General features: G+C 48.6%; 1 long non-coding RNA gene across 1 annotated transcript in view; it reads left to right on the top strand.

Annotated features, from left to right (window-relative positions):
• Window positions 1–18,791, top strand: part of LOC138441481 (uncharacterized) — a 39,305-nt gene that overhangs the window by 16,184 nt on the left and 4,330 nt on the right. Inside the window, exons 2-4 of the long non-coding RNA XR_011257363.1 lie at window positions 2,631–2,762; window positions 13,599–13,743; window positions 15,040–15,176. This is a non-coding gene — a long non-coding RNA (uncharacterized lncRNA). The remainder of the gene's footprint in view (window positions 1–2,630; window positions 2,763–13,598; window positions 13,744–15,039; window positions 15,177–18,791) is intronic.

Genomic DNA, 18,791 nt, shown 5'->3' with positions numbered 1-18,791 from the left:
TTCATGTTGACATTAATATGGCCAGTGTGTGCGTCTGTGCTTCTCTGTACAAAAATGCACATTGCTCAGGCGCATTTATATCTGCGGTACTCTACAATGAAACTGCATGCATGTCCTGAGAAAATATGTGTAGGTGCCCCTGTATCTGCGTGTGCAGGATATATACTTCCTTTGTGTGTAGGTGTGTATCTCGGGGTATACATGTGGAGTATTAGTATGTGCTGGTGTTTCCGTGCAAAGCAGAGTGCACATGTGCTCAGCTGTGACTTTCTGAGCATGACCCTGGATCTGTTTGTATATAGTTATGTGAGAGTGTTTATTTACTGAAGGGAGGGTAGATATTAGTTGGATGCCTTAGACTTCAAGCAAAAACAAGCAAACAACCCTTCCCAAACAATAAATAAGCTTTTATCTCACGTGACTGGAATTCCAAAGGTGGGGAAGGAGGACTCTCAAGCTGACTGATCGCTTTGATCAATAATGTCTTTAAGGGCCTGTTGACAAAGCTGCATACATGCATGCTTAGTCGCTCAGTTGTGTCTGACTTTTTGCGACCCCATGGACTGTCACCCACCAGGCTCCTCTGTCCATGGGATTCTCCAGGCAAGAATATTGGAGTGAGTTGCCATTTTCTTCTCCAAGTGATCTTCCCAACCCAGCGATCAAACCCAGGTCTCTTGCATTGGCAGCTGGATTCTTTACCATCTGAGCCACCAAGGAAACCCCTATAATCAAAGCTATGGTTTTTCCCATAGTCATGTATGGATGTAAGATTTGGATCATAAAGAAGGTTGAGCACCAAAGAACTGATGCTTTCAAATTGTGGTGCTGGAGAAGACTCTTGATAGTCCCTTGGATAGCAAGATCAAACCAGTCAATCCTAAAGAAAATCAACCCTGAAAATTCATTGGAAGGACCGATGCTGAAGCTGAAGCTCCAATACTTTGGCCACCTGATGCAAAGGACTGACTCACTAGAAGAGACCCTGATGCGAGGAAAGATTGAAGGCATGAGGAGAAGGGGGCGACAGAGGATAAGATAGTTGGATGGCATTACCAACACAGTGGACATGAGTTTGAGCAGATTCCAAGAAATAGTGAAGGACAGGGAAGCCTGGTGTCTATGAGATTACAGAGTTAGACACAACTTAGCGGCTGAACAACAACCATCTCTCCTCTTGGCTTAATTCTGCATTCTCATGGTCACAAAATGACTGTAGCATTTCCATATCCCACACTCAGATATTAAGAATCCAGTGACTGGGAATTCCTTGGTGGTCCAGTGGTTGGGAGTCCACACTTCCCCTGCAGGTAATATGGGTTTGACCCTGACTGGGGAAACAGGATCCTGTATGCCTCATGGCACAGCGAAAAAAAAAAAAATCCAGTGTTTCTGGGGTGACTTTCTCTAGAGAGGAAGTTTTCCCAGAAGCTCAAGCCTGCCTCCCCCCATGTCTCACCGGGTAGAACTAAACATGGCCAAAGCTAAGCTTGTCTGTTGAGGGGATGAGACCACCAAGTTTGGTTTAGACTTATCAGGATCCCTCTCCTGGAACTGAGGATGGAAACTGCCTTTCAAAGCCCACAGCTGCTTGGTAGGGTGGTAGTCAGCTGACAGTTCAGTCAGGAAGGAAGACAAGCAGGAATGGGAGTTGGATAGACAGTCAACAGTGTCTAGTACCTTTGTACTAGACACACAGTGTCTAACTCTTTGTAATCTCATGGACACCAGGCTTCCCTGTCCTTTACTATTTCTTGGAATCTGCTCAAACTCATGTCCACTGTGTTGGTAATGCCATCCCACTATCTTATCCTCTGTCGCCCCCTTCTCCTCATGCCTTCAATCTTTCCTCGCATCAGGGTCTCAGGAGTTCTCTGGGGGTCGAATAGGTTTCTAGGCTTTCACTGCCATGGCCCGGGTTCAATCCCTGGTCAGAGAATCCTCCTAAATGCACGCTGCTGTGCTGTGCTCAGTTGAGTCCAACTCTTTGTGACCCCATGAACTGTGGCCCACCAGGCTCCTCTGAACATGGAATTTTCCAGGCGAGAATACTGGAGTAGGTTGCCATTCCCTTCTCCAGCAAGCTGCATGGCACAGCAGAAAAAAAAAAAAAAAAAAAAAGATGTTTAGCACAAAGATATGTGCATGTATGCAGGTATGCCTTTTCAGAAGTGTACATGAGTTTTTGTATATGTGGACATAAGTGAGTATGTGTTGCATATGGCTGTTTTGATAACCTATTGTTGCATAACAAACTGTTCCAAAATATAATGGCTTAAACCAGCAAAGTTTTATTTATTATTTCCCATCATTCTGTGGATCAAAATTTGTGCAGGGTATGGCTGGATGGTCATTTCCCCCAAATGGCATCGTCAGGGGTCACTCACAAAAATATGTTCCTCTACTAAGTGGGCTGAGCTGGAAGGTCTACGTTTGTGTGTCTGACATGTGAATGCCCCTCAGCATGGCTTCTCTCTCTTTTATGACTAGCGCGGGCTTCCTTACAGCATGGTGGTCTCAGGATGTTTGCACTTCTTACACAGCTGCTGACTTCCAGCAAGGAGGAAGTAAAACTGTCAGTCCTCATAAAGCCTGGATTCAGAAATCTCAGAATGCTACTTCTTCCACAGATATCCAAGAGGAAAGGAATAGAAGTTACCTTTGGATAGGTGGGGCAGCATGCAAGGCAGAGAAGAAAAGCAGTAATGGGAGCCATCCTTAAAGACGTTCCGCCACAGCAGGAGTACGTCCCGAACATGAAGGTGGGTGTATCTGATCATGTGCACTTCTGCCTGTGTGTGTATGTCTTAAGGAATGTGGCTATGTGCAGGGCAGTGTGTATATGTGTGCATGCGTGTCAGTTTACCCGCACACACCTGTTTATGTGCATATATGTACATGTAGGTGCACACGTAGGTACACAAGTCTGTGTAGAGAAAAGTGCATATACACACAAGGAATACTGGAGTACACAATTGCATACCTTGTGTAATGTGTATGTGCATGCGGGTGCAAGCGTCCACTTGAGCCAGGGGCTCGCGTGTGGGCACACAAAAAGAGGGAGAGTCAGCAGGGTTGACCTGCCCGAGCTGTGGCTTTCCTGGGTACACACGCTGAGACTGCAAATCCTGGCCAAGGTAACAGTTGAATCATCACTGGGATCTTGCCCTTGACTGGGAGGCCTTGGGCCCTGAGCCAGGAAGAAGACTCAGGCCTTATCAAAAACTGAAACCACACTACCGGCAGGGGAGGAGGGGACCCACCACATTTTTTGATTCCCTGAGAACTTGCGGTTTTCTACCTGGGACACCACCATTCTCCTACAGCCAATGGGCAGGCTTAGCTGCCATATGGCTTCCCTCCATGATCCCCACCTTAGCCCCACCCAAGGGGCTGTAAACTTCAGGTCAAAATTTCAGAGAGAGCAGGAAGTGGAGCTCAAGGCTGCTGGCCGGGTGCCTCCTACCCTGGTGGGCCCTGAGCCCTGGGCTTCTCTTCCACTCCACAGCACATTTCCCAGTAAGGAAAATATGGCGGGGTCAGGAAGGAGGGAAGCCTGCAACTTCCCTATGGAATTTCACCCCATTTCTACAGGGAACTCTGAAGCAAGGACTCTGTGGGTCTTTTCTATAGAGGAGGGAAACGATGCTTGGAAAGGGAGAGAAATTTCCCCTCTCATAGCCCTTATAAAGAGCAGAGGTGGGATTTGAATTCCAGACGGCCTCATTCCAGAGCTCGCACTCTGTCAAACAGGAACACAGATGTCGAAACATCTTTTTTGTTTAATATTTATTAATTTATTTATTCAGCTGCACCAAGTCTTAGTTTCAGCACTTGGGATCATTAGTTGCTGCATGCAAACTCTTAGTTGCAACTTGTGGGATCTAGTTCTTCGACCAGGGATTGAACCCAGGCTCACTGCATTGGTAGTGTGTAGTCTTAGCCACTGGACCACCAGGGAAGCCCTTGTCTGAACATCTTGAAGGAGATAAATATCTGTTCAACATGCAAAACATGAAAGCACAGTTCAGGCTCAATGGGAGCCCCAAGTGTTCAGCTGGAATTATTTTTTCACTGCCCGCAGATCATCTCTCAACATTGATTAAAGCCACTCACAGGCTATGGGCTTCTCTCATAGTTCAGTTGGTAAAGAATCTGCCTGCAATGCAGGAGACCCTGGTTCGATTCCTGGACTGGGAAGTCCTCTGGAGAAGGGATAGGCTACCTTACCCACTCCAGTATTGTTGGGGTTCCCTTGTGGCTCAACTGGTAAAGAATCCACCTGCAGTGCAGGAGACCTGGGTTCGATGCCAGGGTTGGGAAGATCCCCTAGAGAAGGGAAAGGCTGCCCACTCCAGTACTCTGGCCTGGAGAATTCAGAGTCGGACATGACTGAGTGACTTTCACTTTCACTTTTCTCACAGGCTACTTGTTGCTATGAGGGTAAGGTTCAAAGCCAGAGTCCTTACTGCAGCTTACAAACCCTTAGATGGTCCAGCCGCTGCCACCACCCTCCTCTTCTTTGCTTCGGCCACACAGGTCTTCTCTTTATTCCATATATATATATATAATATATAATATATAATATATAATATATATATATATAATGCCCCTCTCTGCCTCAGGCCTTTTCACCTGCTTCTGCTCTAAGCATGTTACTTCCTCTCCTAAGGAAACGTTCCTTTTGTTTAGGCATGATGATGGTGTTGTGATTTTTGTTGTTGTTGGTTAGTCACTAGCTATGACTGACTCTTTTGCAATCCCATGGACTGTAGCCCACCAGGCTCCTCTGTCCATGAGATTTTCCAGGCAAGAATACTGGAATGGGTTGCCATTTCCTTCTCCAGGGGATCAGGGATTCAACCCATGTCTCCTGCATTGGCAGGTGGATTCTTTACCACTGAGATATTTTTCTTTTTAAAGAGTCCTTATCTTTTGAAAGTGAAAGTGTTAGCCACTCAGTTGTGTCTGACTCTTTGCAACTCCATGGACTGTTGCCCACCAGGCTCCTCTGTCCATGGAATTCTCCAGGCAAGTATACTGGGGTGGGTTGCCATGCCCTTCTCCAGGGAATCTTCCCAACCTGGGAACTGAACCCAGGTCTCCCACACTGCATGCAGATTTTTCATCCTTATCTTTTAGAGATACATAATGAAGTATTTGGTTTTCCCTGGTAGCTCAGCTGATAAAGAATCTGCCTGCAATGCAGGAGACCCCTGTTCAGTTCCTGGGTCAGGAAGATCCCCTGGAGAAGGGACAGGCTACCCACTCCAGTATTCTTGGGCTTCCTTGGTGGCTCAGACGGTAAAGAATCTGCCTGCAATGTGGAAGACCTGGGTTCAATCCCTGGGTTGGGAAGATCCCCTGGAGGAGGCATGGCAACCCACTCCAGTATTCTTGCCTGGAGAATCCCCATGGACAGAGGAGCCTGGTGAGCTGCAGTACATATAGTCCCAAAGAGTCAGACACAACTGAGCGACTAAGCACAGCACAGCACAACGAAGTATTTAAAGATGAAATAATAAGCCACCTGGGATTTGCTTCAAAATAATTGGGTGGGGGTGAAGTGGGGGAGTGGGTGGTGCAGAAGCAAAACAAGATTAACCACGTTGCTCATCGTGGGAGCTGGGTGATGGCTGCATGGGGTTCACGATAATAGTTTCTATATGTTCGTACATTTGTTAGTTCTTTCAAAAGAAAGCATAAGATCTTGTCCAAGAATAAAAGGCATGGGGCGGGGGGAAGTCACTTCCTCAGAAAAGCCTTTCCAACCCTGGAGGCTAGGTGAGGCCCATTTTCTGTGCGGCCACATCACCTCTGTCACGGCACTCATACTAATTGCAACGACTCTGTTGGGTAGTTGTGGGTTCATAATATCTCTCTCCCCCATAGACAGCAGAAAGTAGAGTTATGTCTGCCTAAATCCTTCTTCTGTCCCAGAGCACATTTGGTGAATAGATCAACGACAAGTGAGTGAATGAATGAGTTCAGAGACAGCTCACCATCTGGGCTGGTCCAGAGAAGGCAGTTCCCTGAAGAGAGGGAGGAGGAAGTGGAGAAAGGAGGGAAGAAGAGGAGGATGGAGAAGGAATCCCAGATGAGTTCTCTCCAACCCAAATATATTACATTATATCATGTCCTATCATATTATGTTGTATTATATAATTTTTCTTTGGTCACCATTTTCTTTCATTAAAGAGAGTTCTAGAATTAAGCTTCAAAATAGATAATATATTCACATGTTTCAGTATTCAAGAGAAACAAAAAGGGCCACAAAGAAAATCTCCCTTGGGAATTCCCTTGCAGTCTGGTGGTTAGGACTCCGCAGCTTTCACTGCCAAGGGCTTGGGTTCAGGGAACTAAGAACCCATAAGCAACCAGAGGTGACCCCTGCCCATCAGAGGAAGGGCTGCAACCCGAGTTAGAGGATTCTGGGCCCAGGTCTGCCACCTTCGCTTGACAGGGGGCCTTACGTAGGCCACTTTCACAATGATAATAGCTCTCTCCAGAAACTGAAAGTAGTAGTCTCTCAGTCGTATGGACTCTGCAACCCCATGGACTGTAGCCCATCAGGCTCCTCTGTCCACGGGATTCTCCAGGCAAGAATACTGGAGTGGGTAGCTGTTTCCTTCTCCAGGACATCTTCTCATCCAGGGATTGAACCCAGGTCTCCCACGTTGCAGAAAGATTCTTTATGGTGTGAGCCACCAGGGAAGCTCCAGGCACAGCGATAAACATGTTGCTTGTGTAACTTCCCACATCCCTAAGAGGGTGGAACGTTTGCAGCCTGAGCTCAGAGAGATTAGGGAACCAACTCAAGGCGGCCCAGGTCTTAAGTGACAGAGTCAAGATAGACATCCAGTCTTGGCGGTCCAGCAGTTAAGATTCTGCACTTCTACTGCAGAGGCTTGGGCTGGATCTCTGGTTGGGAGCTAAGACCTCACGAGCTATCAGGACAAAAAAGAAGAATTCCAAGTTTAAGATTTTGTTTCACTGCCTTAGATTCACCTTCAGTGAGGTGAAGCAGAGAGACCCCGACAAGCCTTTCCATCTCAGAAAGTCACGTGACCTGTGACTGCACAGTGAGGGGCTCAGAGAGAAACTGGCTGCAGGTAGCAGGTGGGGATGTGGAGTTCTCTCCATGGAGAAGGCCATGTACAGCCCCCACTTCTTATAGGAAGACGTGAAAGGGAACGAGAGGGAGAAGGAAAGGGAGTTGGGGAGAGAGAGAGAGGCCCCCGCAGGTGGGACAGGCAGCAGAACCCAGCCCCGCTGCCTCTGGCGGCCGCTGCAAGAAGATGCGGTGACCTGGAGCGCCCTCTGGTGGCGCACTCCGCAGGATGTCCTGGGCAGGCGGAGCCCAGGGGAGGAAGGGCGACCCCTTTTCCCCACCAGGATCATCTCTGGGCGCAGGCGGGCACTACGCCCAGGATTGTCCTTCCGTGTGGAGGGAAGCCAGCTTAATAATAGTAACACTTCTGCTGCTGCTGCTGCTGCTGCTAAGTCGCTTCAGTCGTGCCCGACTCTGTGCCACCCCATAGACTGCAGCCCCCCAGGCTCCCCCAACCCTGGGATTCTTCAGGCAAGAAGACTGGAGTGGGTTGCCATTTCCTTCTCCAATGCATGAAAGTGAAAAGTGAAAGTGAAGTCGCTCAGTCGTGTCCGACTCTTCGTAACACTGAGGCACTCTCAAAAAGAGCGCCCCTGAGACTGCTGAAAGAAGGGAAAGGATTCTTGAAGCCGTGGAGTCATCATTACAGTCTTTCTATGTGTAACTCCCCAAGTGTCCCCCTCCACTGTGACCAGGGACATCTTGCATTTGCCTCTGATGACATCTTCACCCATTCACAGGGCTGCTGAACGCCTCCTGCCCCATCTCTCTAGGCTGAGCCGGCCCTGCCTGTGAGCCTCACTGAGCCCAAGGCCTCAAAGCCTGTGATGAGGCACAGAGCTGTCAACTACAAACTGGCACTTATCAAGAGCACTGCCAATGACTGAGCAGCAGAGGCATTTGCCACCTGCCTCCATGGAGACTGAGCCCCAGGCTGCTGTAGCTGTTGACCTTCAGCAATGCCTGAGAGAGTTCAGGGTGGACTGAGGCACTCTGCTCCAGGGAATCTGGTGGCACCGGTCTTTAGATAGTTGGATGTTTTTAGGAACAGATTTTATGCCCTCAATCTTTGCATCTTCTCATATCTAGAGAAGCACTAAATCCCTTAATGGTGACGTCAGACCCTCATGACTATCCAAAACCCTTTTGTAAAATGATTGCTTCATGGTATTGAGCTCCCCCTTCACCAAAACCTTATATATTGAATTTCCCCCACTGCTGCTTTTGAGCAGGCTCTCAGAGGTATCTGAGATGCTGCTTCCTGGGCCGCAGTCCTCATTTTGCCCCCAATAACCCTTAACTCACAACTCTCAAGTTGTACATCTTTTTAAGTCGGCAGAGTCATAGCAAGGACAGGGGCTCTTGAGACCATCAAACTGTTCATTCTTTTGTTTATTCAGTAAGTGTGTATGGAGCCCCTGCTATGTGCCAGCCACATGGGCCCTGTGGATGTAGGAATTAATGACAGACAAGGAATTGAGATTCCAGGCAAGGCGAGGCAGACAACAAAGCAGGTAAGCCGTGTGGCCCAAAAGTGAAAGGCGAAGTCGCTCAGTCGTGTCTGACTCTCTGTGATCCCATGGACTAGAGCCTACCAGGTTCCTCCATCCGTGGGATTTTCCAGGCAAGAATACTGGAGTGGGTTGCCATTCCCTTCTCCAGGAGAAGGTGTGGTCCAAAGTGCCTTGAAAAATATGCGATGAAAGGAAGTGCCCACGTTTGAGGAAATGTTTTAAGGTGAGGAGGGAAGGGAAGGCCTGTCTGGCGAGGCATGCTGAGGACACAGGACTGGGGAGAGCAGGGAGCGGAACGTCAGGTAAAAGCTGGGGGCTGAGGACCACATCTGCCTGAATGTGCACCAGGGGCTTGGATGTTTGGCTTTGATTCTGGAGTCCAAGGAAGTCACTGGAGGGCTGTGAGCGAGGATGGCATGATCTGAATTGCAATTTTAATAATAGGTCATTCCATTTGCTTCGAGAACAAATGATAGGAAGGGTGAGAGCGGAAGCAGGGGGGCAGCTAGGAGAGGACTCCAGGTCTCCAGATACACGGGGGTGGCTGCTGACCAGAGCGGGGCGGAGTCCGATTCTGAGGAATCTGAGAGGCCAGATGGAAAAGAGCAGCTGGTGGGCCGCAGGTGGAGGGGGTGAGACCAGGCGGTGCCTCCCCCTCCGCACTCCTTCCAGCCTGAGGATAGGGCCACTGAGTCATCTGCTGGGCTCACTTAGAAGAGGGGCAAAGGACCCTAGACTCTATTGCCATAAGCCCCCAGGGATGTGGCTCAGAGTATTCAGCCGCTGGGGACCTGGAGGCCAGAGAGGCTTCCAGCCTCACAGAGCTCTTTCCCCCTCTCATTCTCATATCCATCACTGTCTCCTTTCTTTGCCTCCTTTCTTTCTCCCTCTCTCCCTTCCCTCTCCAGCTCTTACACACACACACACACACACACGCACGCACGCACGCACGCACGCACGCACGCATGCACGCAGTTTACTTCAGCCTTATCAGAAGGAAGCCTCCTGCAGAGACAAAGGGTCTCCTGAGACTGAGCAAGAGGAGCTGACAGTGGAGTTTTGCAAGGAGTGGGGTGCGGGCTTTGTGGCCTTTCACATCACCTCCTGTTCTTGCTGCCTCAACGCCACCCTCTCGGCTGCTGCGGCATTTCCCCGGAGACCCATGATTCTGAGCTGTATGCAACTGTGTCTCCTTGGGTAATGTGGCAATACCTGTAAACATTTTTGGTTATCATAAGTTGAGAGGGGATGCCACCAGCCCCTAGTGGGTGGGAGCCAGGAATGCTGCTAAATACCCTTCAAGGCTCAGGATGGCCCCCACAACAAAAGAATGATCTTGCCCCAAATGTCAACAGTGCTGAGCCTGAGAGGGACTATCACGCCGTCATCACGCTGTCAATTTACCAGGCGTTTGCCCTGTGACCATACTGCGCCTGTGTTATCTCTTTCAGCCTCTCATTACAGTGGAAGGTAGGAAGCCACTGAGGCTGGGACCAAGGGAATGTGGCCATGAGTGGGAGACAGGAGATGACTAGAGCTGGGCTAGATGGCACGTTGTCCTGTGTGCTGGGTAAGGTTTGGGATCTTATTCCAAGTCAACTAGGAGAGCTCCCAATGTTTTACTCAGCATTTTCAAAAGATCACAGTAGCCCTAAAGCAGCTCTTCTCCTTCCCTCAGATGATAGGTTCCGGATATATTTTCGAGGATGAATCAAAACAACTTGCCAACGTGGACGTGGGGGAAGGGACAGGAGGAAACCCAGCCGGGGCTTAGGCCTGGAGCCTATTTAACCAGTTACATGGAAGCTGTTCTCAGTCAAAAGGGCTCGGTTTAGGGCTTAGCCAGGCCCAGACTTCAGTCCTCAACCTCTTCAAGCCTCAGTCTTCTCTTCTGAAAAAATGGGAGCAAAATGACAGATGCACATAGTGGGAATTAATTCTTTTCCTTTGACCAGAGAGATTCTAAATGTCTAGAAAAATAAGTGTTCTGTTTGAGATCACATTGCTAAGCTAAGCAACTCTAAGTTTTATCAAACAGAAGAACAAGGAAACAAGGAAAGGGGTTCTGATCTCACATCCAGTTCAGATCTGGGCTCTGAGTCTCAGCCTCCTCACTCGTAAAGTGGGAATATGTCACCTTGTTAACCCCAAACTGGGTTCACCTCTTGGTGGATGCTGAGCCAAAAGACACAACCAAGCCCCAAAAAGGGAGAAGGAAGGATTAATACTGGATCATAGGAGCTTCCCAAGTGGCTCAGTGGTAAAGAATCTGCTTGCCAATGCAGGAGATGCAGGTTCAATCCCTGGGTCAGGAAGATCCCCTGTAGGAGGAAATAGCAAACCACTCCAGTATTCTTTCCTGAGAAATCCCATGGACAAAGGAGCCTGGCAGGCTACAGTCCATGGAGTCTCAGAATCAGACACAACTAAACAAGTAGATGATAACAATGAGAACACTGGGGATTTTTCCCAAAGCAGTGTTTCCCAACAGCAAAATTGGGTAAGTTTTAAGCTAAGTTCAGTTCAGTCACTCAGTCATGTCTGACTCTTTGCAACCCCATGGATTGTAGCATGTCAGGCTTTCCTGTCCATCACCAACTCCCAGAGCTTGTTCAAACTCATGTCCATTGAGTCAGTGATGCCATCCAACCATCTCATCCTCTGTCATCCCCTTCTCCTCCCGCCCTCAATCTTTCCCAGCATCAGGGTCTTTTCCAATGAGTACGCTGTTCACATCAGGTGGCCAAAGTATTGGAGCTTCAGCTTCAGGTTCAGTCCTTCTAATGAATATTCAGGACTGATTTCCTTTAGGATGGACTGGTTAGATCTCCTTGCAGTCCAAGGGACTCTCAAGAGTCTTCTCCAGCACCACAGTTCAAAAGCATCAATTTTTCAGTGCTCAGCTTTCTTTATAGTCCAACTCTCACATCCATACATGACTACTGGAAAAACCCTAACCTTGACTAGACGGACCTTTGTCAACAAAGTAATGTCTCTGCTTTTTAATATGCTGTCTAGGTTGGTCATAGCTTTTCTTTCAAGGAGCAAGCATCTTTCAATTTCTTGGCTGCAGTCACCATCTACACTGATTCTGGAGCCCAATCTGTCACTGTTTCCATTGTTTCCCCATCTATTTGCTACGAAGTGATGGGACTGGATGCCGTGATCTTAGCTTTTTGAATGTTGAGCTTTAAGCCAGCTTTTTCACTCTCCTCTTTCACTTTCATCAAGAGGCTCGTTAGTTCCTCTTCACTTTGTGCGATAAGGGTGATGTCATCTGCATATCTAAGGTTATTGATATTTCTCCCAGCAATCTTGATTCCAGCTTGTGCTTCATCCAGCCTGGCATTTCTCATGATTTACTTTGCATATACGTTAAATAAGCAGGGTGACAATATACAGCCTTGACATACACCTTTCCCAATTTGGAACCAGTCCATTTTTCCATGTCCAGTTCTAACTGTTGCTTCTTCACTTGCATGCAGATTTCTCAGGAGGCAGATAAGGTGGTCTGATATTCCCATCTCTCAAAGAATTTTCCACAGTTTGTTGTGATGCACACAGTCAAAGGTTTTAGTGAAGTCAGTGAAGCAGAAGTAGATGTTTAAGCTAAGGGTACATTCATATTCATGAAGGGTCCAGGCTTTAGTTGATTGAAGGCAGGAGTGTCTACATCATCATTCCCTCCTCCACCTGGGTGGGGGCCTTGGTTCCTGCAGTACTCAGAGACATAATCAGATTGTTGTGTATATCCCTTAAGGAGGGCCTAGGGCTGTTTCCTCACTGAACCATTATTTCCTGACTGCTTTTCCTTTGTTCTTTCATTCCCTCCCGTCCCTTCTTCAGTGAGTTCAGTCTCAGCCATGTCTGACTCTTTGTGACCCCACGGACTGCAGCACGCCAGGCTTCCCTGTCCATCACCAACTCCCGGAGCTTACTCAAGCTCATATCCATCGAGTCAGTGATGCCATGTCCCTTCCTAAGATCATTAATTACTGAAACCCATTCAAGGGCAAGCTTTGTGCCTCAGCCTTAGATTACAAAATAACTTAGGCCAAAAAATGGTTCTCTTTTGTCAAGAAAGCCATGCCTGGTTCTCCTTCTCTGGGACCCCTTACCCTATCTGCCTACATTTTCTATCTCTAAGCCTGAGATGATTGAATGAGATTTGCATGTGAGCAGCTAATCCAGTGGGCTTAGCAGGTAATGCTAATGGTAAAGAACCAGGCTTCCAATGCAGAAGACATGAGACGGGGGTTCCATCCCTGGGCCGGGAAGACCACCTGGAGTGGCAACCCACTCCAGCATTCTTGCCTGGGAAATCCCATGGACAGAGGAGCCTGGCTGGCTATAGTTCATAGGGTTGCAAAAAGTCGGACACTACTGAAGCGACTTAGCATGCAAACCGCTAACACAGTGCCTGTCACATAATAAGCACTCAGGGAATGGGGGGGAGTGTGGGACCCCACAAGACACCATCCTGACTTCTAAGCCACCATCTTCTACTGCGGACACGAACCAGCTGCAACACAGAGAATGACATCAATTTTGTGGTAGCTTCATTTGTGGTCTGGCTTCATCCACAACCAGGCTGAAGTTTGTCAAGGATTTGTAGATGGGAAAACAGCTTCAGAAAAGTGAAGGAGTCAGCCCCAAACCCCACATTACAAAGCCTGGGCTGTAAACCAGGGGTTACAAACTGATTTAGTGCAGCCTGCTAGGCTAGGAATGCTTTCTGCGTTTTTTAAATGAAAGAAACGATATATCTAAAAACAGCAATATTGTCTTGATGCCCGAGAATTTTAAAAAATTGAAATCAGCTGCCATGAACAAAGTCTTGTGGGAACACAGTGCCGCTCATTAACTCCCCATCCTCCAGGGCTGCGTTTGCTGCCAAGGGCAGAGTTGAATAGTTGTGACAGAGAACTCATGGACTAGAAAGCCTAAACTTTTTATCATCTGGTCCTTCTTAGAAAAAGTGTGCACGGACCTCTGCTGGGAAGCACAGCTGCACAGCAACAGTTCTGCCCCTAAGAATACAAAATGGACAAATAGCGTCTGAGATAACCCAGGATCCACCTGCAGGCCAAGGGGGAAAGAAGAGTTCCAAATCAGAAGGTATGTCCTTGCAGGAACTGCTCCAACCCGGAGGAGCTGAGTCCAGCTCAACTCCTTTTAGCTGAGAGAAATTCTCCTTGGAGAATTTGAGTCCAGAGTCCTCTTTTTAACGTGAAAACTTAGATCCTAGAGGCAACCTGTCCAAGGCTAACAGCCAGGTTGGCGACTGCCTCCCTCAGGGTAGAAAGGCGTGGACCAGCGCCTGGGTTAGGGGGCGCCTCGGCCCCTGGGGCCTCAATTGGGCCGGAGCGGGCCTGCAGCGGCGGAGGGCGTGGGGGTGTCTGTGGAGGCCTCTCCCAGGCAGGAAAGGGGAGGCCCCTGCGATTCGGTCTCCGCTGCCCGCTCCGCCTCCCCCCTCGGTCTCTGCTCTCCGCTCGGTGCCTCCGGCGGCTTCGGCCCCCACCCGGCTGCAGCCCAGCTCCAAGGCGAGTCCTGCGCTCTGCTTGCTGTGGCCTACCAGGGCCAGAAGATTGGCCCAGGCTTTCCAACTTCGCCCAGGCTTTCCCGCGCACCCCCTGATCTGGCAAAGCACGGAAGACACGCCCAGCTCCTTTCAGCTCCGAAAGCAGCATTTGATCCGCGCCGGGCTGGGGAGCTCCTGGCTGATAAGGGATCAGTTGGAGCTGCCCGAGGGCAGCCGTGGGGTGCACAGTGGCTCCAGCCGCCTGGCTGGAATCCGAGACCCGCCCCAGCCTGTTTCCCTCCGGGGTGAAATGGGAGAGCCGCCCCGGAGGAATTCAGAAGCTCCTTCCTCTGGCTGCCTGGAGAAACAGTAGAAGTAGTAGTAAACATTTATTAAAGGTGTGGATCAGAATATGTCTAATTGCCAAACTCTTAGATCCCTCGCCACCACAAACCCGAGCTTTCCACCGCGTCCGTCCTCCATCCCCTGGACCCTGGTTCCCACAAGCCCCACCCCCTCCCCGCACAGCTCCTAATCTGACCCAGGGTCCCCGCTTCTGCGACCACCCTGCCATGGTGCTGTCACGAGCCCACAGCCCTCATCAGAAAACTGCTGGGTTTTCAGCCTCTTCTCTGCACCTTCCTTTCCCCTTTTTGGCCTGAAATCTGCCCTCCCGGTGCCCCCCCCCCTCACCTAACACCCCTACCTGGGACCCTCAGGGGGAGCTGTTCATTTTCTCGCCTACCCCTGTAGATGAGTCTATAGGGTAGAGGCTTGCTTGCTCCTTGTGGAACTTTGCCACCCACTTCTCCCCTCTGTCCACGCTGCTTCCTGTGGACTAATTACTGCCAGTCTGGACTGCCCACAACCCTTCTTGTTATTCTTTCCTACAGGCTTCTCCTGGGCAACTCTCATTGGTCAGATATTGCCTTTAATCCTGGAAACTGGATTTGCCTTTTGGTGGGTGTCAGTGGAAAGATACAACCAAACCAAAGATCGGAGAGAGGAAAGCTTTATCACTGGGCAGCAAGTAAGGAGAATCTTACTTACCAGGGATCTTTCCTAAGATAGTGTCTCCCTGAACAGCAAACTTGGGGAAGTTTTAAGCTAAGGGCAATGCATATTCATAAAGGGGTTCTAGGTGAAGAGGATTCATCACAGAATTGGGGCCATATTGGACAAAGTCCAAGAAGGAAATGGCAACCCACTCCAGTATTCTTGCCTGGGAAATCCCATGGAGAGGAGCCTGGTGGGCAACAGTCCATGGGGTCACAAAGAATCAGACACAGCTGAGCACACACTACTACTGCTAAGCTTTGTTTGATTAAAGTCATGTTGGTCAACATTATCATTCCATTCCTCACCAGGGTGGGGGCCTTAGTTCCTGCAGAACTCAAAGACATAATCAGATTGTTATGTCTATCCCTTGAGAAGGAACTGGGACTGTTTTGTCACTGATAACTATTGTTTACTGACTGTTTTTCTTTTGTTCCTGTATTCCCTCACTTCCCTTAAGATCACTAATTACTGAGACTTGTTCAAGGGCAAGTTTTGTGGCCAGGCTTAGATCACAAAATGGCTTAGGTCAAAAATGGCTTCTTGGGGATTCCCTTGCGGCTCGGTGGTTAGGACTCCAAGTTTCCACTGCCGGGGACCTGGGTTTGGTCTCTGGTCAGGGAATTAGGATCTCACGAGCCATGTAGTATAGCCAAGAAAAAAGAGGCTTCTTTTAAGTCAAGAAAGCCATGCCTGGTTCTCTTTCTCTGGTTCCCCCTACCCTATCTTCTAGTGTTCCTACAGTAACCTACATGGCCCATCTTAGTCTGTTAAGGCTGCAGTAAGCAAAGACTACAGACTGAGGGCTTATAAACAGCATGAATTGGGGTCTAGTGGTTAAGACTTGGAGCTGCCACTGCCGGGGTCACAGGTTCAATCCCTGGTCAGGGAATTAAGATTCCCACATGCTGAGCAGCAGAAAAAAAAAAAGAAAGACAGCGATCTCTCTGGAGCCTCCTTTATAAGGGCACTAATCCCATGAGGGGCTTCCCTGGTGGCTCAGACTGAATTAAAGAATCTGCCTGCAATGTGGGAGACTTGGGTTTGATCTCTGGGTCTGGAAGACTCCCTGGAGAAGGAAATGGTAACACACTGTGGTATTCTTTCCTGAGAAATCCCACGGACAGAGGAGCCTGGCAGGCTACAGTCCATGGAGTCGCAAAGAGCTGGACATGACTAAGTGACTTTCATTTGACTTCGCTTAAATCCCATGAAAGCCCTTCTGACTTAATTACCTCCTCTTTGGAGGTTAGGATTCTAACATTTGGATTGTGGGGGATGACAAACATTCAGACCATAGCCCCTTTCTGGCTGCTCACTCAACAACACTGGCCTTCTTCCCACCCCTTCCACAGGCTCCCTCCCAATGCAGGACTGTTGCACTGGTGGTTCTCACTTCCTGGGAAGCTCACTCTCTCACTTCCGATATTGGCTTGGTGTCACCTTCTCAGTGCCCAGAGGAGACACTTTTCATTTTATTATAAAGTCTCCTTAGGCACCAGAGCCAGCACTGTTGATGAGGGCAGGAGTTTGTGTTTTTATTGCCCTCTGATCTATACTGTGCACCTGGGACAGTGCCTAACGCACAGGAGGCACTTCAGTAGCATTTTCAGAATGTGCTGCGCTTAGTCACTCAGTCATGTCTGACTCTTTGTGACACCACGGACTGTACCTGCCAGGCTCCTCTGTCCATGGGGATTCTCCAGGCAAGAATACTGGAGTGGGGGAGCTTCCCAACCAGGAATCGAACCAGGGCCTCCCGCACTGCAGGCAGATTCTTTACCATCTGAGTCACCAGGGAAGCTCAGAATAAATAAAACCAAATTCCCCACAGCCTTTAGGGCCTTTGCCCTAGCAGTTCCATTCCCCCAGCTCTTTGCAATTGAAACATCAAGGTCCCTTCTCTGTGCTGCAGCCCCCACATTTTCCTGATAATGCTTATCATCACCTGATAAATTTATTGTGTGTGGACATGAGTTTGGGTGAACTCCGGGAGTTGGTGATGGACAGGGAGGCCTGGTGTGCTGAGATTCATGGGGTCGCAAACAGTCGGACACGACTGAGCGACTGAACTGAACTGAACTGAAGTACTAGCTAGATCAGGATTTCTCCACCACCACAGCACTGACACTTTGAGGTAGAAAATTCTTTGTTGTAGGGATTATCTTGTGTATTTTGGGATATTTAGTAGCATCCCTGGCCTCTCCCCACTGAGTGCCAATAATACTTCCCCACCAGTTGGGGGAGACACCCCAAAATGTCTCTCAGTTAGTTCAGTGGTTCAGTCGTGTCCGACTTTTTGTGACCCCATGAATCGCAGCACACCAGGCCTCCCTGTCCATCACCAACTCCTGGAGTTCACTCAGACTCATGTCCATCAAGTCAGTGATGCCATCCAGCCGTCTCATCCTCTGTCGTCCCCTTCTCCTCCTGCCCCCAATCCCTCCCAGCATCAGAGTCTTTTCCAATGAGTCAACTCTTCGCATGAGGTGGCCAAAGTACTGGAGTTTCAGCTTTAGCATCATTCCTTCCAAAGAAATCCCAGGGCTGATCTCCTTCAGAATGGACTGGTTGGATCTCCTTGCAGTTCAAGGGACTCTCAAGAGTCTTCTCCAACACCACAGTTCCAAAGCATCAATTCTTCGGCGCTCAGGCTTCTTCACAGTCCAACTCTCACATCCATACATGACTACTGGAAAAACCATAGCCTTGGCTAGACGGACCTTTGTTGGCAAAGTAATGTCTCTGCTTTTGAATATGCTATCTAGGTTGATCATAACTTTTCTTCCAAGGAGTAAGCATCTTTTAATTTCATGGCTGCAGTCACCATCTGCAGTGATTTTGGAGCCCCCTAAAATAAAGTCTGACACTGTTTCCACTGTTTCCCCATCTATTTCCCATGAAGTGATGGGACCTAGGTAATGACAAATGTTCACCAGAGGGCAAAGTCACCCCAACTGAGAACCATTGAATTAATTGAATGAATGGATGAATAAGTGAGTGAATGAATGAAAATTCTGAGGTCTACCTTGAGCTCTTTACTCCCTACATTAAAATGTGCTTTCGTGCAGAAAGATCCCCAGCTCCATTGAGAGAGAGGACAGAAAAGGCCTGGCCATTCCTTTCCTCCAAAACAATGTCCTAAAGCCTTACACCCATAAAGTGTCCTGCAACCATCCCCCACCTCCAATTCCCCACAGTTAATAAGGTTTATAGTTATTCAGTATCTAACAAAGATTTTACCTTCAAAGATGTGTGCATGTCTCCAGGGTGGAGATGAGGACTGAAAAGACACTATCCCCTCTATTACCCAACCCTTTCCAGGTTAACATTGCCATTACTATGCTTCTCCCCTGCTCTCCAACCCAGCCCTGAATATTGAAGAAGGAGGGAAAAGCTCCATGATTTATTTTCCCCTTTTTTTAAATTTAATTTTTATTTTATATTGGAGTGTAGTTGATTTACAATGTTGAATTAGTTTCATACATACAGCAAAGTGATTCAGTTATACATATGCATATATCCATTCTTTTTCAGATTATTTTCCCATGTAGATTATTACAGAATACTGAGTAGAGTTCCCTATGAT

Source organism: Ovis canadensis, chromosome 5 (assembly GCF_042477335.2).
Source record: "Ovis canadensis isolate MfBH-ARS-UI-01 breed Bighorn chromosome 5, ARS-UI_OviCan_v2, whole genome shotgun sequence".
Classification (NCBI taxonomy): domain Eukaryota; kingdom Metazoa; phylum Chordata; class Mammalia; order Artiodactyla; family Bovidae; genus Ovis; species Ovis canadensis.
The sequence above is the reverse complement of the archived record's forward strand: the minus strand, read 5'-3'. Positions and strand labels throughout refer to the sequence as shown.